This window comes from Phascolarctos cinereus, unplaced genomic scaffold (assembly GCF_003287225.1).
Source record: "Phascolarctos cinereus isolate Bilbo 61053 unplaced genomic scaffold, phaCin_HiC Scaffold_4;HRSCAF=312, whole genome shotgun sequence".
Lineage (NCBI taxonomy): Eukaryota > Metazoa > Chordata > Mammalia > Diprotodontia > Phascolarctidae > Phascolarctos > Phascolarctos cinereus.
This window is the reverse complement of record NW_027555847.1, coordinates 351605717-351623165: the sequence shown is the minus strand read 5'-3', so window position 1 is coordinate 351623165 and position 17449 is coordinate 351605717. Positions and strand designations below refer to the sequence as shown.

At 36.3% G+C, this 17449-nt stretch overlaps 1 pseudogene; it reads left to right on the top strand.

Annotated features, from left to right (window-relative positions):
- Positions 1–10455: 10455 nt before the first annotated feature.
- Positions 10456–16391, top strand: LOC144456539 (kallikrein-14 pseudogene; annotated as a pseudogene).
- Positions 16392–17449: the final 1058 nt, after the last annotated feature.

Sequence of the window (17449 nt, the reverse complement as noted above, 5' to 3'; positions counted from 1 at the left end):
GAAAGGTTTTTTGTTTTTATTTATAACAAAATTTTTCTGACATCAAGTTTGAATTTGTCTTTTTGAATTTTTTTCCCATTGGACCTAGTTCTTCTTTTGGGGTCTAAGAAGAACACATCTAATCTTTCTTTCACATGACATTCCTTCAAATAATTCAAGACAGCTTATCATATCCCCTCTGAGACTTCTCTTCTTCAAATACAACAATTCCTTCCGATTATCCTCATATGACAATGGATTTAGGGTCAAACTCTGAGAATACATCAGAGGTCTAGCAGAGCATAAGAAAGTGAGAATTTTATGTAAAGAACTTAATAAGACCAACCAAATTAAATTAGCATATGCTTTCATGCTCAGTGATTACAATGCAAAGGTAGGTATATGGAAATCACAGGGGAAAGCATTGAAAAACATAATTCAGAATTTAGAAATAATAGAGATGAAGGACTTCTTGATTATATATAAGCTTCATCTCTATGAATCTTGAATATGAATCACTGCTCATGGTAAGTACTCAATAAGATCACCAAAAAACGAAATGAATCATTTTAATAGATACAAAACAGTTAGTTCCCAGTGTGAATTATTTAAAAATCATACATTCACATCATCATGTGAATGGCTTCATAAATTCACACCATCAACCTACTCAAACTAAGATGAAAATCAATATCATATTAGAATAAAGATTAAAATGAGAAGGAAATGTATTACATAACTGAATAAATTTCACTTTAACTCATGAAACATGCTATTAATGCCAAATAATAAGATAAAGGTAAAAGGAATAAAACCATCATATGCCATCACCATTTTCTAAAGAAGTTTAACTGATGTAAGTCAGTCACTACAATAAAAACAATGAAGCCCTGAAACTTTAATCACAGATGGTAAGTTAAGGGATTACCACTTGCCATGCCATCAGAATCTCTCTATATATGTGTGTACACATACACACACACATACACATGTACACACACACACACGTGTGTATGTGTGTGTGTGTATGGAAGAACTAAATATAGAGAGACTAGGTGGATAGATTAGAAAGATTAATGTATAGCAGATATACACATTATACATACATACACACATCTATATACATATATATATATATCCATCCATCTTTCTTTCCTACATATCTCTTTTTATCTATATCTATAGATAACTAAATTATTTCTCTATTCCTTTGTTGTATATATTCACATCTGTACTTGCATACATCTGCATGGGTATATATAATATCCATAGATATAGATTAATATTACATCTCTATATTTTATTGTGTCAATAAAGAATCATTTCAAAAGAAAACAAAACAAACATGATGTGAAATATTTGAATATGGAAAATCAACAGTTGAGCTCATCATCAAACATTTTCTCCCCTTGCCAGAAAGATGTGATAGCCAGAAGGAACATTGGTCTATTTCTTTGTTTATTTGGAAGATTGCATCTCTTTAGCTCACCCAGGAGCTACTCACAGGCTTGGTCCCATTCTTATCTGGCTGAGTATGGGGGAGCTAACTATATTAATGACAAACTTACTGTGGACATACCTTACTGACCTAGCCCACTGCTGCTCCAAACTCTGATTTGAAATCAGCCTCAGCTTTCATGGCATCAGGGATTACAGACACCTGTTACTGATGTGAAGTATCAGTTTAAAATATAAACTTACTTAAAAATGTTAAAGAGAAGGAAGGTGAAAGGTTATGAAGAGTATAACCTCATAAAATCAGGAGGAGCAGTAAAGGGAAAGGCAAGTTTAATGAAAGGTGAGGGAGGGACCCAATTTTCCCAGATCATCCATTTTGAGAACAAAACTGGGATGACAACAAACAAATGAAACAAACAGAAAAACAGCAATGTTTTTTAAAGACCAGTCAAGACTCCCGTTGTCATATTTTTTTTTCTTCATCTCTGATGTTTGAACTGCAACATCAGTACTAACATCACAGCCACTCACTAAGTGATGAAACAGAAAAGGCAAGAAAGAAAATAAAGAAGAGATGAACTAAAATAGACTTTGTATTCACAGAGGAAAGAGCTCTGCTAGAAGCAACCTAATTATAAGAGCATGAAGGTGTCTTAAGATATCTAAAGAAGGGCTACTTTTTTTTTTTTTGCAAGTAGGCGGCACAATGAATAGATGCTGGGACTGGAACTGGGAAGTCCTGAGTTCCTATCTGAATCCAGACACTTATTAACCTTGAGCAAGTAACGTAACCTTTGTCTACCTCACTTTCCTCATTTGTAAAATGGAGATAAAAATATCACCTACCTCCAGGGCTGTTGTGAAGATCAAATGAGTTAATATTTATAAACATTAAATCGTTATGTAAATGATGATATCAGATACTTGGGGAAAATAATGGAATATGAAAAAATTAGAAGGGAATCAGGTAACTGGGAGCAAATTCTTTACAAGTTTCTCTGATTAAGGTCTCTTTTTCTATGCAATAAGGAACTGGTTTCAGTTTACAAGGCTAAGAACCATTACCCAATAGATAAATGGTCCAAAGATATTAATGGTCAATTTTCAAAGAAAGAAATCCATGCTATCAACAATCATATAAAAATGCTCTAAAATAAAAATTATTCGAAAGTTTCAATTTAACGCAACTTTGAGTTTCAACCTTATAGTCACTAAACTGGCAAACATCTGTAAGGAGAAAGATGGCAAATGATAGAAGTGCTTTGGGAAAACAGGTACATTAAGGCATTGTTGGTAGAACTGTGAATTGGTTTAGGCATTTTTAAAACCAATTTCGAACAATTTCCAAGAAGTTACCAAAAGATGCATACCTTTTGCCCACTACTGTACCTATGTCCTAAAGAAACCAAAGGAAAAGGAGGGGGAGGGGAGAAAAAATGCACAAAAAAGATTTTGTAGCAATACTTTATCTGGTAGCAAAAGACCGGAAAGTAAGAGAGTATCCTCCTAGTGGGGAATGCCTAAAGAAATTATGGTATGTGAATGTAACGGAATATTATTGTGCCATTAGAAAAGATGAAATGGGCAAGTTCAAAGGAAACAGAGCCAACCTTTATGAATGGAGGCTGAGCAAAGTGAGCAGAAGTGGGAAAACATATACAACGAAGCAAAATTATACATAGAAAAAAAAAACTTTTAACAGCTTTAGAACTCTAATTGATGCAAAAAGCCATGGTTAGAAAACAATGAAATTGAAACATGCCACTCACTTCCTGTTAGATAGTCACAAATTTAAAATGGAGAAAAAGTCATATATTTCTGATATGACTAATGTGGGAATTTGTTTTCCTGCCTTTGAAACTGTGTCGAGGATTTTATTTTTTTTTAAAGTTGTTTAATGTAGGGAAAGAGCAAGATTAATTTTTAAAATATTATTAAATGTTATTCACTTTTTAAAAAAGAAATATGATGAGCCTTATTATTATCAAAATGTACAAAAATATAAGTAATTACTGACTCATATGCTCACTTCTCCTTTTCTACACTCTCTATGAGAATAATCTATAAATATTTGGAAAGTGGATTGTGGATGTGTTCCTCAGATAGCCTTTTAGAAGGAAATGGACAAGACATGCACAAGATTAGAAAGTTGGATTGATTTTGATCTTCATCTTTGAAAGGAAAGTCTACATTGATAAAATCACATATCCATGAAAGAATCAAAGTGCTGAGCTCCTTGATTAATTTTAAAGGGTGCAGGTTGAATTCTTTTAATGGAGATGCAGAATAAAAACCCCATCTTCTAGGGCTGGATGCCAAAACTAACCTCTTAAGAAGAATGGGACCCTACCTTTAAGATATCACTGGCATATAAAAGTCACCAAGTCTTTATTTTCTACAGAGTGTGGCACATACAAACCACAGAAATGTTTCAGTTTAAAAAAAAAAAAATTAGTGAGCACACCATCTTAAACTTAAGGCTTTTTATCCTGGTGAAATAAGTAACAAATGCTGTTACTCCAAATCACTTGTGTCTTGCTTGGTGAATAATGAGCTATTTTACAATGGTCATAACTACAATTCAGTCAAACATAGCCCACTTCATTATATTCACTTGTGTTTGTTTTGGCATCAATCATGAGTCCAATTTCAACTCACGTTTTTTTCCCAGGAAGCCATGCTTTCATCCACATCACAGGAATGTGAACACATGAACCTTCCAGAGATAGTATATGAATTTCCCTCTAATGGGCCAAAAAATTAGCTACAAATGAAAAGTGTTTTGTAAACAATCATAGGGTAATGCAGGGTGGGAGGGAGGGATTCTGTTTTATCATAAGAATTTAGTGAATATTTTGGTTTTGAAAAAAATTGGGACTAAGCTTCTGCAGGAAGGATTTGAGTTCTAAAAGTATTTTATGACATTTTAAAATTAAGAATCACTTATTATAATCCTGTTTAGTGTTGCAATAGGAAATTCCAATAGGAAATTGGGTTTGTATTCACATCATATAACTCAGCTGTCTAGAATGGGCTATTTCCTGAAAATAACCAGTTATGAGCCCAAAGAAAGAAAGAAAATTATAGTGCTATTAGTGTTGGTGACAGAAGCTATGATATTTTAAGGTAGAGGAGATAATGAGCATGATGATATTGTACATGTTTCAGTTATGCAGATGAAGGGAAAATGAATTAAGGAGACAAAAAATTGGTAGTCTTTTGACAGAAAACAAGCATGGCCTCTGCCCTTCCTGTTGTTCAGGAAACAGAACACTACGTTGGAAATTTCCCAAGTATAACTTATTAATGTTGGGTACTTTGGATTTCCCCACATGTCTCCCAAAAGTAATAAGCATGGTATAAGCCAAAGTGAAAATTTCCACTTCTAAGGGGGAAAACCTTGGTTCTTACTTTTATTTTGTTTTGTTTTTTTCTTTAGTAAGCTTCTGCTGTAGATTTCTGTCCACAACGAAGCATAGATTTTTAGGCTGGAAGATACTAGAGGTTACCTAGTCCAACTCTTTTATTTTGCAGATGGGAAAATAGAGGCATGAAGAGGTGACAGAGCGTACTTACCCAAGGTGAGTGATGGCAACATGCAGAACCAGGATTTTGACCCAGATATTTACCCCAAATCCAACGTTTTTGCCAGTGCAGCCTGATGCACAATTGTGTTCAATAACTTGTCATACTTTCAGTAAAGAACTTGTCTCTGAGCTATTAAACATTCACTTTGATATTATTACAAAGAGAAGCTATTTAATAAAGCTAGACATGCAAAGCCCATTGTTTTGTGCACATAGATCAATATTGTGAGAAGCAAGGGAGAAAAGAAATAATTTCTAAACACAACATGTAATATTTAATTGCACTTTGTCTCACATTTTTTAAACATACCAATCTCATTCAGATTGCTTAAGATGTAGATGAATGAATGTAGATAAAATTATTATAAAACCAAGTGAGAGTTTAATTGTACTCATATACCACAGTAGCTAGCAAAAGCTAACTAGGCAGAGGCCACATAGGCTGGTGACCTTCTCCTTCCTCTGTCCTTTGCCTGTCCTTATGATTTTCCCTGTGTCCATTGTGCTGGGGTTACCTGTCTCCTCAGTAGGGAAACTAGGTTCCCAGTGTTTCAGCTCCATGCTGATACCAGATTCCTGAGGAATAATTCAATTTTTGATTTTTTCTAAATGGACCTCCCCGACAGGGGCAGGAAGTGAAGAGAGATGCAGAGAATAAATATGAATCAGACATGGCACAGGGAGTTTTATTCCCACACAAAATGAGGATGTTATGCAATAAAGAATTATAGAATCAGGGGCATCTCGGTGCTACAGTGGATCAGTGGATAGAGCACTGGCCCTGGAGTCAGGAGGCTCTGAGTTCAAATCTGGCCTCAGATACTCAAAACTTATTAGCTGTGTGGCCCTGGGTAATTCAATTAACCCCAACTGACCTGCAAAAAAAAATGTAGAATGATTATGATGAGCTAAAAGGCTCCTATTCAGGCCTTAATATGATATTTGCAGTCTGATCAGTACCAAGTGAGCTCTTCTTTCTGATGGCTTCTCTTTATCTAGGTACATCTCCCTCTTCCAGTCTGCCTCTGACACTGTTTTCACTGCAACTGCTCTTGTAGCTGATATCTTGCTGCTAGGAAAGGGCAAGGCACGAGTTTCTTTTCAATATCTCACAAAGTCCTGCACCAACAGGAAGAAAACAAAAATTGGTGGTCCCATCCCGTACAGAGACTTGTCTAGGAAGCTAGGAGCTCATGGTTTGCTTCCCAGCACAGAGATGTGCAACCTCTCACTACCACTGAATCCATAAAGCTCAGAAAGGCATCCTTAGACCCTAAAGCCAACAGGAACAAGAAACCAGAGGATATGTTGCCACTTTACTGTGGTGTTCTGCCTTAGCAGCCAATTTAGTCATATTGGCTGACAGGAAGAAGTCAGTGGATATCTACACATGTTCTGCTGTGGGGATAGTGAGGAGGATTACATTCTATATACTCAAGGAGATATTACATTCACTTTCAATGGCCTTCACTGGGCTTTTATACTATATTAGTACATTTATAAAGCAACATTCTCTTCAGGTTACAACACATTGACTGAGTATATTTGACTAGTAATGTTTTCTTCATTCGAGATTCAGGACAGGATCATAAACTACTGAATAAAATTTATTGTTGAGTGAAATCATGGACTACTGTTTTATAATCTGATTTTATAGTCTGACTACAAAATATCTCTCCATTTTGAGAGAACATAGAAAAGTTAGTAAGCAGAATCAATAAGCCAAGTCAGTTTTGCTGACATGTACTAAGTATAATTCAATTATTTATGAGTTATTATGGACTTTATAAGATAAAAATCATATTTTCCACCTTGACTTTGAAAAACTATTCAGTTTCCAAGTTCCGCTAAGCACACTCCCTTAAATTCCTATGTTCTTTTTGGTAACAACAAAACACAGCAGCTGTTGATTAATTCTTGTTGTTATTCCTGTTCCTGTTGTTGTTCTTGTTTTTGTTCTTCTTGTTCTTCTTGTTCTTGTTGTTCTTCTTCTTCATCTTCTTCCTCTTCTTCTTCCTCTTCTTCTTCTTATTCTCCTTCTTCTTCTTCTCCTTCTTCTTCTTCTTCTCCTTCTTCTTCTTCTTCTTCTCTTTCTTCTTCTTCTTCTTCTTCTTCTTCTTCTTCTTCTTCTTCTTCTTCTTCTTCTTCTTCTTCTTCTTCTTCTTGCAGAGATTTTTTTTACAGTACCAAAATGAGAAAACCTGTCTTCTGGGACATGGACAAGAGGTCACCAACCAGAGTTTGAAATATTAAGAAACATTTTTGTGAGGTAATAAATGTTCATTATGATCTTCAGGCTCAGAACTATTTCTAAGGAAAAGAATTCAGAAGTTTTATTGAGCATCAAAACAACTAAAGATATATTTTCTTAGCAAATGTGTTTAAGATAACCAAAATGATAAAGGAATATGTTAACATGGAATGACTGGAAAGTTACCCTTTTGATATATTCAACTCATCAGGGCCCAATTACAGAATTAGTTATTGTCTACTCTGTATAGTTGGAAGAGATCTTCGTGTCTGTTTTTTGTTGTTCAGTCATTTTTCAGTCATGTATAACTCTTCATTACTCCATTTGGGGTTTTATTGGCAATGATACTGGAGTGGTTTGTTATTTCCTTCTCCAACTCATTTTACAGATAAGGAACTGAGGTAAACAGGCTTAAGGGACTTGCCCACAGTCACACAGCTAGGGAGTATTGGAGGCAGGATTTGAACTCATGAAGATGAGTCTTTCTGATTCTAAGCCCAGTACTGTATTCACAGTACCATCTAGCTGTCCTGTGTCTGTTTATCCAATGCATACATGAAAAACAAACAAACAAACTTCTACAATGTTCACAACAAAGGATCATTCAACCTCTGCTTAAAAATCTTCAGAAAGGGGAGTCCCACGTCCTCCTGAAGCTATCTATTCCTGTTTGGAACAGCAACTGTCCTCAACCTTAGGAAAATTTTTGTTACATTAAGCCTAAATTTGGCTTAGTGCAACTTCCAGTTATTACTTCTAGTTCTTTCCTATTGAACTGAATAGAACAAAGCTAACTCTTCTAAATCCTGAGAGGTCTTTGGATCTTGAAGATAGCTATCATGCCTCCTGCCATGAGTTTTCTCTTCTCCAATCTAAAAATTATCATTAGTAATTTCTTAAGCACCTACTTTGAGCCAGTCACTGCACTGGGTCCTGAGGATACAAAAACAAAATGTGTAACTTTTCTTGCCTTCAAAAAGCCTGTATTCGATAGGTTCCATGTCTTGTCAATGTATCTTCGTGTGGCATGTACTTACAGCTTTCACTACCTTGGATGCTCCCTGCTGGACATGTTCCAGCTTCTCAATGTTCTTCTTACACTGTGGCCCCCAGACTTCACCTAACTCCCAGATGTTATATGACTGGATCAGAGTACATTATAACTTCTTGTTCTTTTGGAAACGATGCCTCCTTTAATACAGCCTAAGATTTCATTATCTTTCTTGGCTGTCACCACATATTGGTATTTTATGTTGAGCTTGTAGTTCACTAAGACCCTCAGATCTTTTTTTTATATAAATTACTCTCAAATCATGACTCCACATCTCATACTTCTGAAGCTGATTATCCGAACATCTTGTAAACATCACATTTGTCCCTATTGAAGTGTGTCTTATTAGATTAAGATCAAACTTCTATCTCATCCAGACATTTTTGGATCTCAACTCTTGTCATCAAGCAGGTGGCTACCCCTCCTAGTTTTGTGTCACCTACAAGCAAAATAAAGCTGAATATTTCTTTGGTTGCCATATTTGAAGAATGAAATAGAAAAATTGAACAGCTTATTAAAAGTGGCAACACAAAGCTTTTAGGGTATGGAAGAGAATTTAGGAACAAGAGTTAAATGGAGGCCCAATGTGAAGTGTATTAATTACCTCAAGGGATAAGGTTATCTTTGGGTCACCACAGAAATTGTCCACAAAGGACAAAAGAAGAGAGAACAGGATGAGTATGAAACAAGAAAGAAATGGGTTGAATGTGAGGCATAACTATCTGATGCCAAATAAACACAAGTAAGCACAGTACTAGGCTATTTAGAGATTAGGAATTATTCATCCCTGGTAACTCTTCAAGAATAGGGCTGAAGGGAATCTATCTAAGAAGGTTTGGGCAGATATAGTCTTAGCAGTAAACAAGAAACTAACTAGATTGTATATCAGCATCTTATAGATTCCTTTTCTGTCCTCAAATGTTTGAAGTGCATTTCTATAGAAGTGCATTTGGGCATAAATGCATGAGTCAATTACAAGATTCATGAGACCTTAATGCCTTCAAAACTGAATGGGTTTTTAAATAATTGTTTAAAATTTCACCATTCTATTTCCTATCCAACCACTTGATGACAAATCATCTTGCATAATCCTAGATTAGGCAACTATTTTGCCAGACAATTCTTTCAACTTGATTCAACAAGCATATAGTATAAGTGCGTACCGTGTGCCAAGAACCTGGAGATACAAAGACCAAAAAAGAGTCCGTGCCTTCAAAGAGCATACATCATTTCTCTGGGGAGAATGTAAACAGAAAAGTAAATGTATATAAATATGTGAGTATTCACATTTATACTCATGTGCATGTGTGTATAAATTATATGTATATGTATAGATACATATACAGAAATATAATTCAAACATTTGCAGAAAGAAAATACCCACATACACATATGTATACACACATGTACACTATACATATGTTTGTATACACTTGTACATATATCATAAATGTGTGTACACATATGTATGTGTACATATACATTGTATGAAACAAATACAAAGTAATTTGAGAGTAAAGCACTAAAAATTGAGAGTCAGGAATAGCTTCATATAGGAAGTGACCCTTTAGCTGATTCTTGAATGGACCTGGTAATTTGAAGAGATGAAAGAAGGAAAGAGAGGATTCCAGGATTAGGGGACAACTTGCACAAAAGCAGAGAGGTGGAAAATGGAATGCCATGAATGGTCTATTTCATGTACTTCATTTTGGTTGGAATGTAGTATTGTGAGAGGAGACAAATGTCAGGAAAGACAGGTTGGGGTCGCACTGTTTAGGGCTTTAAATGTCAAACAGAAAGATTATATATTTGTGGGGTTTTTTTAACCTAGAGAAAATAAGTAGCCACTGAATCTTCTTGAGCAGAAACATGATATGATTGCTCAGGTCTGAGGGATCCACACATGCATGTGAGTGTGTGTGTGTGTGTGTGTGTGTGTGTGTGTGTGTGTGTGTGTGTGTGTATAGTATACAGGCATTAAATAGGTAGAGAGATAGATACAGAGGTAGATAGATAGACAGATGGATATACTACTTGAAGGGAATATGCTTCTCTGGTGTGTACTCTAAAGATGTCATCATTCTTCATTAATTAATAACAATGTACAAAGTGATAAAAATATTTGGGTTATGGGTATAACTAATCTGGTGATCTTACTTAGCTCAGCTGCCATGATGGAAAATATGTGGCTTGGTCATACAAAGCTCTCACTTAGCATTCTAGTTCATGTTAATCACAGAATTGGATTAAGAACAGAATTGGATGAAGAAACCAAGGCCCAAAGAGATGAAGCAGTTTATCTCAGGCAGGACAAGTAAGTGATCAGCAGAGCTGGACCTAAAATGAAGCCTTCTCATTTCAAAACTATTGCCATTTTGCCTCTATGAAGCTGCCTCCTTTGACCTCCTGAGGCACCTATCATAAATAATCTTTTCAGTCAGATTCTAAATTCTTCCTAGTCAGGAAACATATGGCTCCCTTATGAAGTAAGAGTCACTTTGTTTTGTTTTTTTAATCACCAGAAGTTTTTAATCAGAGACTCAGTCACCATCTGTCACAGATATTATAAAAAGGCACTTCTACATATTTAGACAGTGAGTTGTTGGATTAGATGACCCTTAGTTTGCCTTCCAATTATAAGATACTCTGCTTCCACATCTTCTGTTTATCTTCTCTTCTCCATAAACTTTAGCACTGTTTGAAGGAACATAGTGGTTGTTCAATAAACAATCACTGGCTAACTGAGTAAGCAACTGACAAAGACCTACTATCACCCTGCTGCCCTCAATGCTAATTTGCCTTCGTGGAGATTACTGAAAACCCTTATTTTTATTCCAGTTTGAATTTGAAAAATGTGAGCCAAACAGCTTCAATGTACCTATTTAAATAAACACACTAAAGTGATATAACTTCTGGGACTTAAGAATAAAATTTTTAATACAAAAAAAAAAGTTGAGGAATCTCCACCTAGATCTTTTATATGCCTTTTAATCTTATTATTACAAGGAGGCCTTATCTGAAGCTAACCCCAAGACTTTCTAATTTACCCCAGAAAAATATTTCAGTTTTACTTATTAAATAAGTAGAAAAAAACATATATAAAACTCATATGAAAAAGTGAAATATTCAATCAGATGGAAATATTTTGCATGATTACACATATATAAACTATATTAAATTGCCTACCTTCTTAGATAAGACAGAGAAAAATTTGGAACTAAAAATCTAATAAAAAATAATGTTAAAAATTGTCTTTACATGAAATTGGAAAAAATTTAAAACTATGAAAAGAGAAATATTGGATTATGATGCCACTTGCCACTTAAGTAATAGTATTTGGTAATCACTTCAGTTTTACTCAAGAAAAAGGGACAAACTTCCATAATATCGTCTTCTGATACCTCACTGTTGTGCATCTCACCCCAGGTCCTCTCCATCATCATCATCATCAATAAACATTTATTAAGCAGCTACTATGTGACAGGCAATGTAATAGTAATGAAAATACAAAGAAAAGCAAAAGACAGTTCTTGCCCTCAAAATGTTCACATTTGAATGAGGGAGACAACATCCTAATAATTAATTATATAGGCATAAATATGTTCAATATGAATTGGATGCAATTTCAGAGCAAGGTACTAGAAGAGGGGAGAGGTAAAGAGTCCAAGAAAGGTCTCTTACATAAGATAGAATTTGAGCTGAATCTTGAATAAAGCCAGGAATTTGGAGGCAAGAAGGGAAAGCATTACAGACATGGGGTACAGGCAGTGCAAAGGCATGGAGATGGTAGTGTTATAGGCAAAAAAACACATAGGGACATTAGCTTGCTAGTTAATCTCCCTGCCTCAATTCTCTCCTCATTCTAGCCCACCCTCTACTCATCAGCCAGTGATTATCCTAAAGCACAGGTTTGGCCATGACAATCATCTGCACATCTATTATCTAAGGACCAGTCCAACTAAGATGATAACTCTAGAGAGTTTCATCGGGAAGTTAGCCATAGGAGAGATGCTTTTGTCAGCCTCAGTAATTTTTGAAGAATCAATCACCTAGTCATGAAAGGTCTATAATATGGCATAAGATTCCAAATCTAGAGCTGAATGGTCCTCAAAATCCATCTTTCCAAATTCATCCTCTTATTTTACAGATGCAGAATAGCAAACGGAGGTTGTTATTTACCCAGTGTTATACAAGCAGTTAGCAACAGAGATTGGATCTGAACCCACGTCTTCTGACTACTAAGCCAGTAGTTATTTGCCTGTATTATACTGAGAAGAGACTGCTCACCTACATTGATGAAACCATGGATCCATGAAGTATCATGATATGAAAAAGGACAAAATTTCATGGGGCAGGAATTTCATAGACCAAAGATAGAATTAGAAAGGAAGGAAAAATGTGTGTGTGTGTGTATACGTACATACATATATGTATATGCATATATATACATATACATTTATATGTATACATATGTATTCTTAAAAAGAATTTACAAAATGCCTGTTCTGTACAAGGCTCTCTGTTAAGGAGTACGGATACAAAGATCAAAAAAAAAAGAAATTGTTTCTGACCATGATAGTTCACATTGGGAGGAATAGATGCAACATATATACAGATAAGAAAATAATAAAACATGTACAAAGTAAATATGAAGTATTTTCAGCAGTGTCCCTACTGATTACTGGGTAGAGAGTAGATGAAGGTTTCATGTGGCAGGTCACATGAACTGAAACTAGGAAAAAGTTAGGATTTCAAGAAGTGGTGAGGAGGAAGAGTCAGGCATGGGGTGGAGGGGACAACCTATGCAAAGGTGAAGATTTAGAGGTTAGGGTGTTATATAGGGAAAACAACAATACCAGTATGGCCAGAAGGCAGGGGACATAAGAGGGAGAAATATAAAATGTCTAGTGGGATGGGCTAAAATCAAATTGTAAAAGGCTATTAATACTAAAGAGACAGGTTTGTATGTTATCCTAGATGCAATAGGGAGCCATTGAGTAGCTATTTGGAAGATGGATTTGAGAAAAGAGATTTGAATCAGATTTGAAGCCGATTAGGAGACTCCGGTTATAGTTCAGGAAAAATGTAGAGGCCAAAACTATGGTGGTGGTCATGTGAGTACAGAGGAAAAGATGAACAAAAGAAACAGAGGGCATAAAGCCAGAGTTGACAACTAATTGGATAGGGGTGGGGTGGGGTGGGAGATGGTGAGGAAGAATAAGAAATCAAGTAAGACTCCTAGGTTGTGATCCTGAGTCAGTTGGAAAAATAATGTTGCCCTTGACAGAAATAGGGAATGTGGATGAAAGTTTGAGGGGAAAGAAAGTGAACTTCATCTTGAATATGTTGAGTTTGAAATGTCTACGGAACTTTCATATAGAGATGTCTTATAAGCAGTTGGTGAGTCAGGATTAAAATTCAAGAAAATATAATCAGTTTATCAGAAAGCAAAATGAATTGATAGTAAGTGTAAAACATGTCAAAATGAAGAAATCAAAGAGAATAACTTGCAAGGAGTTCAACTGTGGAAAAAGAATAACTCAAGGCTTTCTAAAATAATAGATGGTTCTTTTAGATGAAAGCATTTAATCAAGCCAATAGAACCATAGTAGACCATAGCTGCTCCTCTAACTTCATTTTCTCTATCCTTCCCAAGACAGGAGTACCTTGTTGAGGAAGAAGTTTGCTATTCTTCTTTTAGTCTCATGCAGATATTATGATTTTTTGGTAAGTTATTTCTTGCACCCAAAACAAGCTCTGTCTGTTTTTCTTTGTGTGTCTGTCTCTGTGTCTCTGTGTCTCTGTCTCTGTCTCTCTGCCTCTCTGTCTCTCTCTCTCCTCACATTATCTTATATTTACTCACTTGTGTAAATGTAACAATATAGGAGAGTAGAAAAAATGCTGAGTTCCGATGACAAGAAGGAGAGATGTGCAGACTGAATGAAAGTTCAGTGAGGATTTGTTTTTGCTGTTTAATCGATTGCATGACCAAACCAAATAGTGTGATTAATGAGTTCCCTCCACTGGATGTATTAACCTGAAGACTTGTATGATGATTGTTGCCAATGTTGAATGCAGATTCCTTGTCAAGAAGACATTCTCTAAGGTCCTCTCTAAAGTTTCTTCTGCCTCTGAAATTCCATGAGATCATCCACTTCAATCTCTTATTTTACTATTGAGAAAATACTATGACCAATATTACCCTTGTAAGGAAATATGAGAACCACTTGAATTAGTCAACCTTTGACTTAGCATTAAAATACATCTAGGTCCCCATTAATGTGAGTTGAAATAATGCAAAATTTCATATTAGTGCTTATTTTAAAATAATACAACATCAAATTTAATATGAGAGAGTTGAGGGTTTTAATACACTGTTATATTATGCATCTACACTTGCCTGTCTCTTGTAAATATGAGGTATTGCTGTTTGCCATATTACCAAAAGTAATTTTAAGAGGCCTTAACAAAATCAACAAAAGTAAGAAAACTTTAGATAGAAACACTGCCAGTGCCAAAAAGTAGAAAAGTGTTATTACATTAGGACACAATTTTGATGTAATTGAATGACATGAATGTGGTTACAGTAACTTCAAAACAGGATTAGATGCCAGACTGCCTGAATTTATGGTATATTATAAAACACACATGCAAAATAAAAGACAAAGGCAAACTTGCATCACTTTTTTTTATGATTTACAAAGAGCTATAAGAAATAGAAGTGTTACAATGAGAAAAATGGAACATCTTTTAGCTGTATAGATTGAAGACTGCTGTCAAAACACATTCTTCATAGCAGAGCAGTCATTAGGACAGACAGACAGACAAGTTAATTTAAGGCAGTGAAAGAAAATGGAAGTGAAATGGATACTGAAGTAACTTTTACTGCAAGCAGTTGGGTGGTTCCATAGCTTTAAAAAGTGAGTTCAATCATATAATATTAAAATCACTGGAGAGGAGGTTAGTGCAGAGGAGGGTGAAACAACTAAATATCCTCAAATAATCAAAGAATATGAATATACTAAACAACAAATTTTTAATGTGGATGAAACAAGCGTTTTCTGGAAATGCGTGCCTTCAAGAATTGATATTTCTAGCCCTTCTCTGTGAGACAATCCCTTCCCAGGGGACACCTGGCCTCTTGTCTGATTGTCCTGCCTCATTTTCTCAGACTCTATGGCCTTTCTTTGGGTTAGGGGAACCATCTCTGCCTCTGACTTCCGCCACCCTAATTAAGACCTCCTCAATTAGACGTCTCTCCAGATATGTTCATCCTTTTTTTTTTTTTGCACTGCTTCTTCTGTGAGTTACTGCCAATGCAGAGAGGAATGAGGATAAGGTGGTCAAATGTGTATTCCCCACTCCCAGGCCTGTCAGGCCTCACTGTACATCAATTATCACTTCCACTGTGGGGCGGTGCTGCTGTCCAATCAGTGGGTCCTCACAGTAGCTCACCTACCCACTGGAATTTTTGAGTGGTATTGGGAAAACATAATATCAAGAGCCTGGAGCCCTATCCACAATCAGTCGAGGTGTAGCACCGGATACCCTACCCCACATTCAGTTTCAGGACCAGCAACAATGACCTCAAGCTGCTCAATCTGCAGAAGCCAGTGAAGCTGACCCCCCAAGGTCCCCCATTCAGCTGGCAAAAGACTGTCAACCCCAGCACGACCTGCCTGGTGTCTTGCTGGGTACAGTGTCCAGTTATTTTGTCAGATATCTCAGTGCCTTCTGCTACATGATCAGTATCATATCTGAAGAAAAATATAAAAATGCTTACCAAAGAGCCATCACTCCCAGCATGCTCTATGCTGGGGACAAAGAAGGTGGGAAGGGCTCATTCCAGGGTTACTCTGGAGGTCCTTTGGTGTGCAATGGGGCCCTGCAGGGCCTTCTGTCTTGGGGAATGGAACACTGTGCCCTTCCCAGGTTTCCCTGTATTTATACCAACCTGTGCTGTTACTGGACCTGGATCCTAAATGAAATGCAGAAGAATTGACAAGCTCCCCTCAAACCTCCAGGAGGATTGCCCATTTCAACCTATCTCCAGCCCTGCCCTCAGAGACAGGTGGCCTGAAACTACAGCCCCACACCCTACAAAGTTACCTTCCCCTCCCCCAAGGACAGGACTCAGCCATCCTGACTTCCCAATCATGGATTTCTGGAGGCCCCAGGTTTCCTAGAGCCATCTCATGTGGATTTGGATGCATGGAAAGGGAATCAAAAGGATTTAGAGATAGAAAGGACTTTAGACCCTGAAATAGCAGGTCTGGAAAGAACCTTTTACAAAGATCATATACTCAAATTTTTACAAATGGGGAAACTGAGGGTAAAAGTGAATTATAGTTAGGGTATAACAATTCAAAACTAGTGTTCTCTCCCTGATCCTGGGGTCTGAAAACAGATCTATCCCCAACCTCCCAGGTACCCTAGCCCTTTTTATGAATCCACTACTTTGCTCAGGTATCCAGAATAATAGGTAACTTAGCAGGTCCCTCTTGGTCACCCCTCCCCCAACAGTCTTAGATTAATAAAACCTACAGGACTTCCTAAAAATAGATAGATAGATAGATAGATAGATAGATAGATAGATAGATAGATAGTCAAATAAATAAATGAATAAGTAGATAGATAAATAGAGAGATAGATACCTGACATTTCTAAGAAAGAATTAATTTGATCTAAGTTTAAAATGTCTAATGATTACCTAACACTTTTATTGGGAGGTAATGCAAAGTGGGCTTTTAAATAAAAACAAATGCTTGTTTGTTGGTCTCAAAATGCCTGTGCTCTGTACAATGGAGGGGAAGAGGGGGGAGGTGAGAGGAAATGAATGAACCTTATTCTCACTGGAATTGACTTAAGGAGGGAATAACATATACACAAAATTGATAATGGAAATCTATCTTACCCTACAGGAAAGTAGGGGGGAGGGAAAATGAGGGGGAGATTATAGAAGGGAGGGCAAATTGGGGGAAGGGATAATCAGAAACAAACTCTTTTGAGGTGGGACCAAGCAAAAGGAGAGACAAAATTAATGGGGGTAGGGGGACTAGGACGGAGGGAAATGTAGGTAGCAATAGTAACTGTGAAAAAAAAATTTGAAGCAAGTTCCTCCGA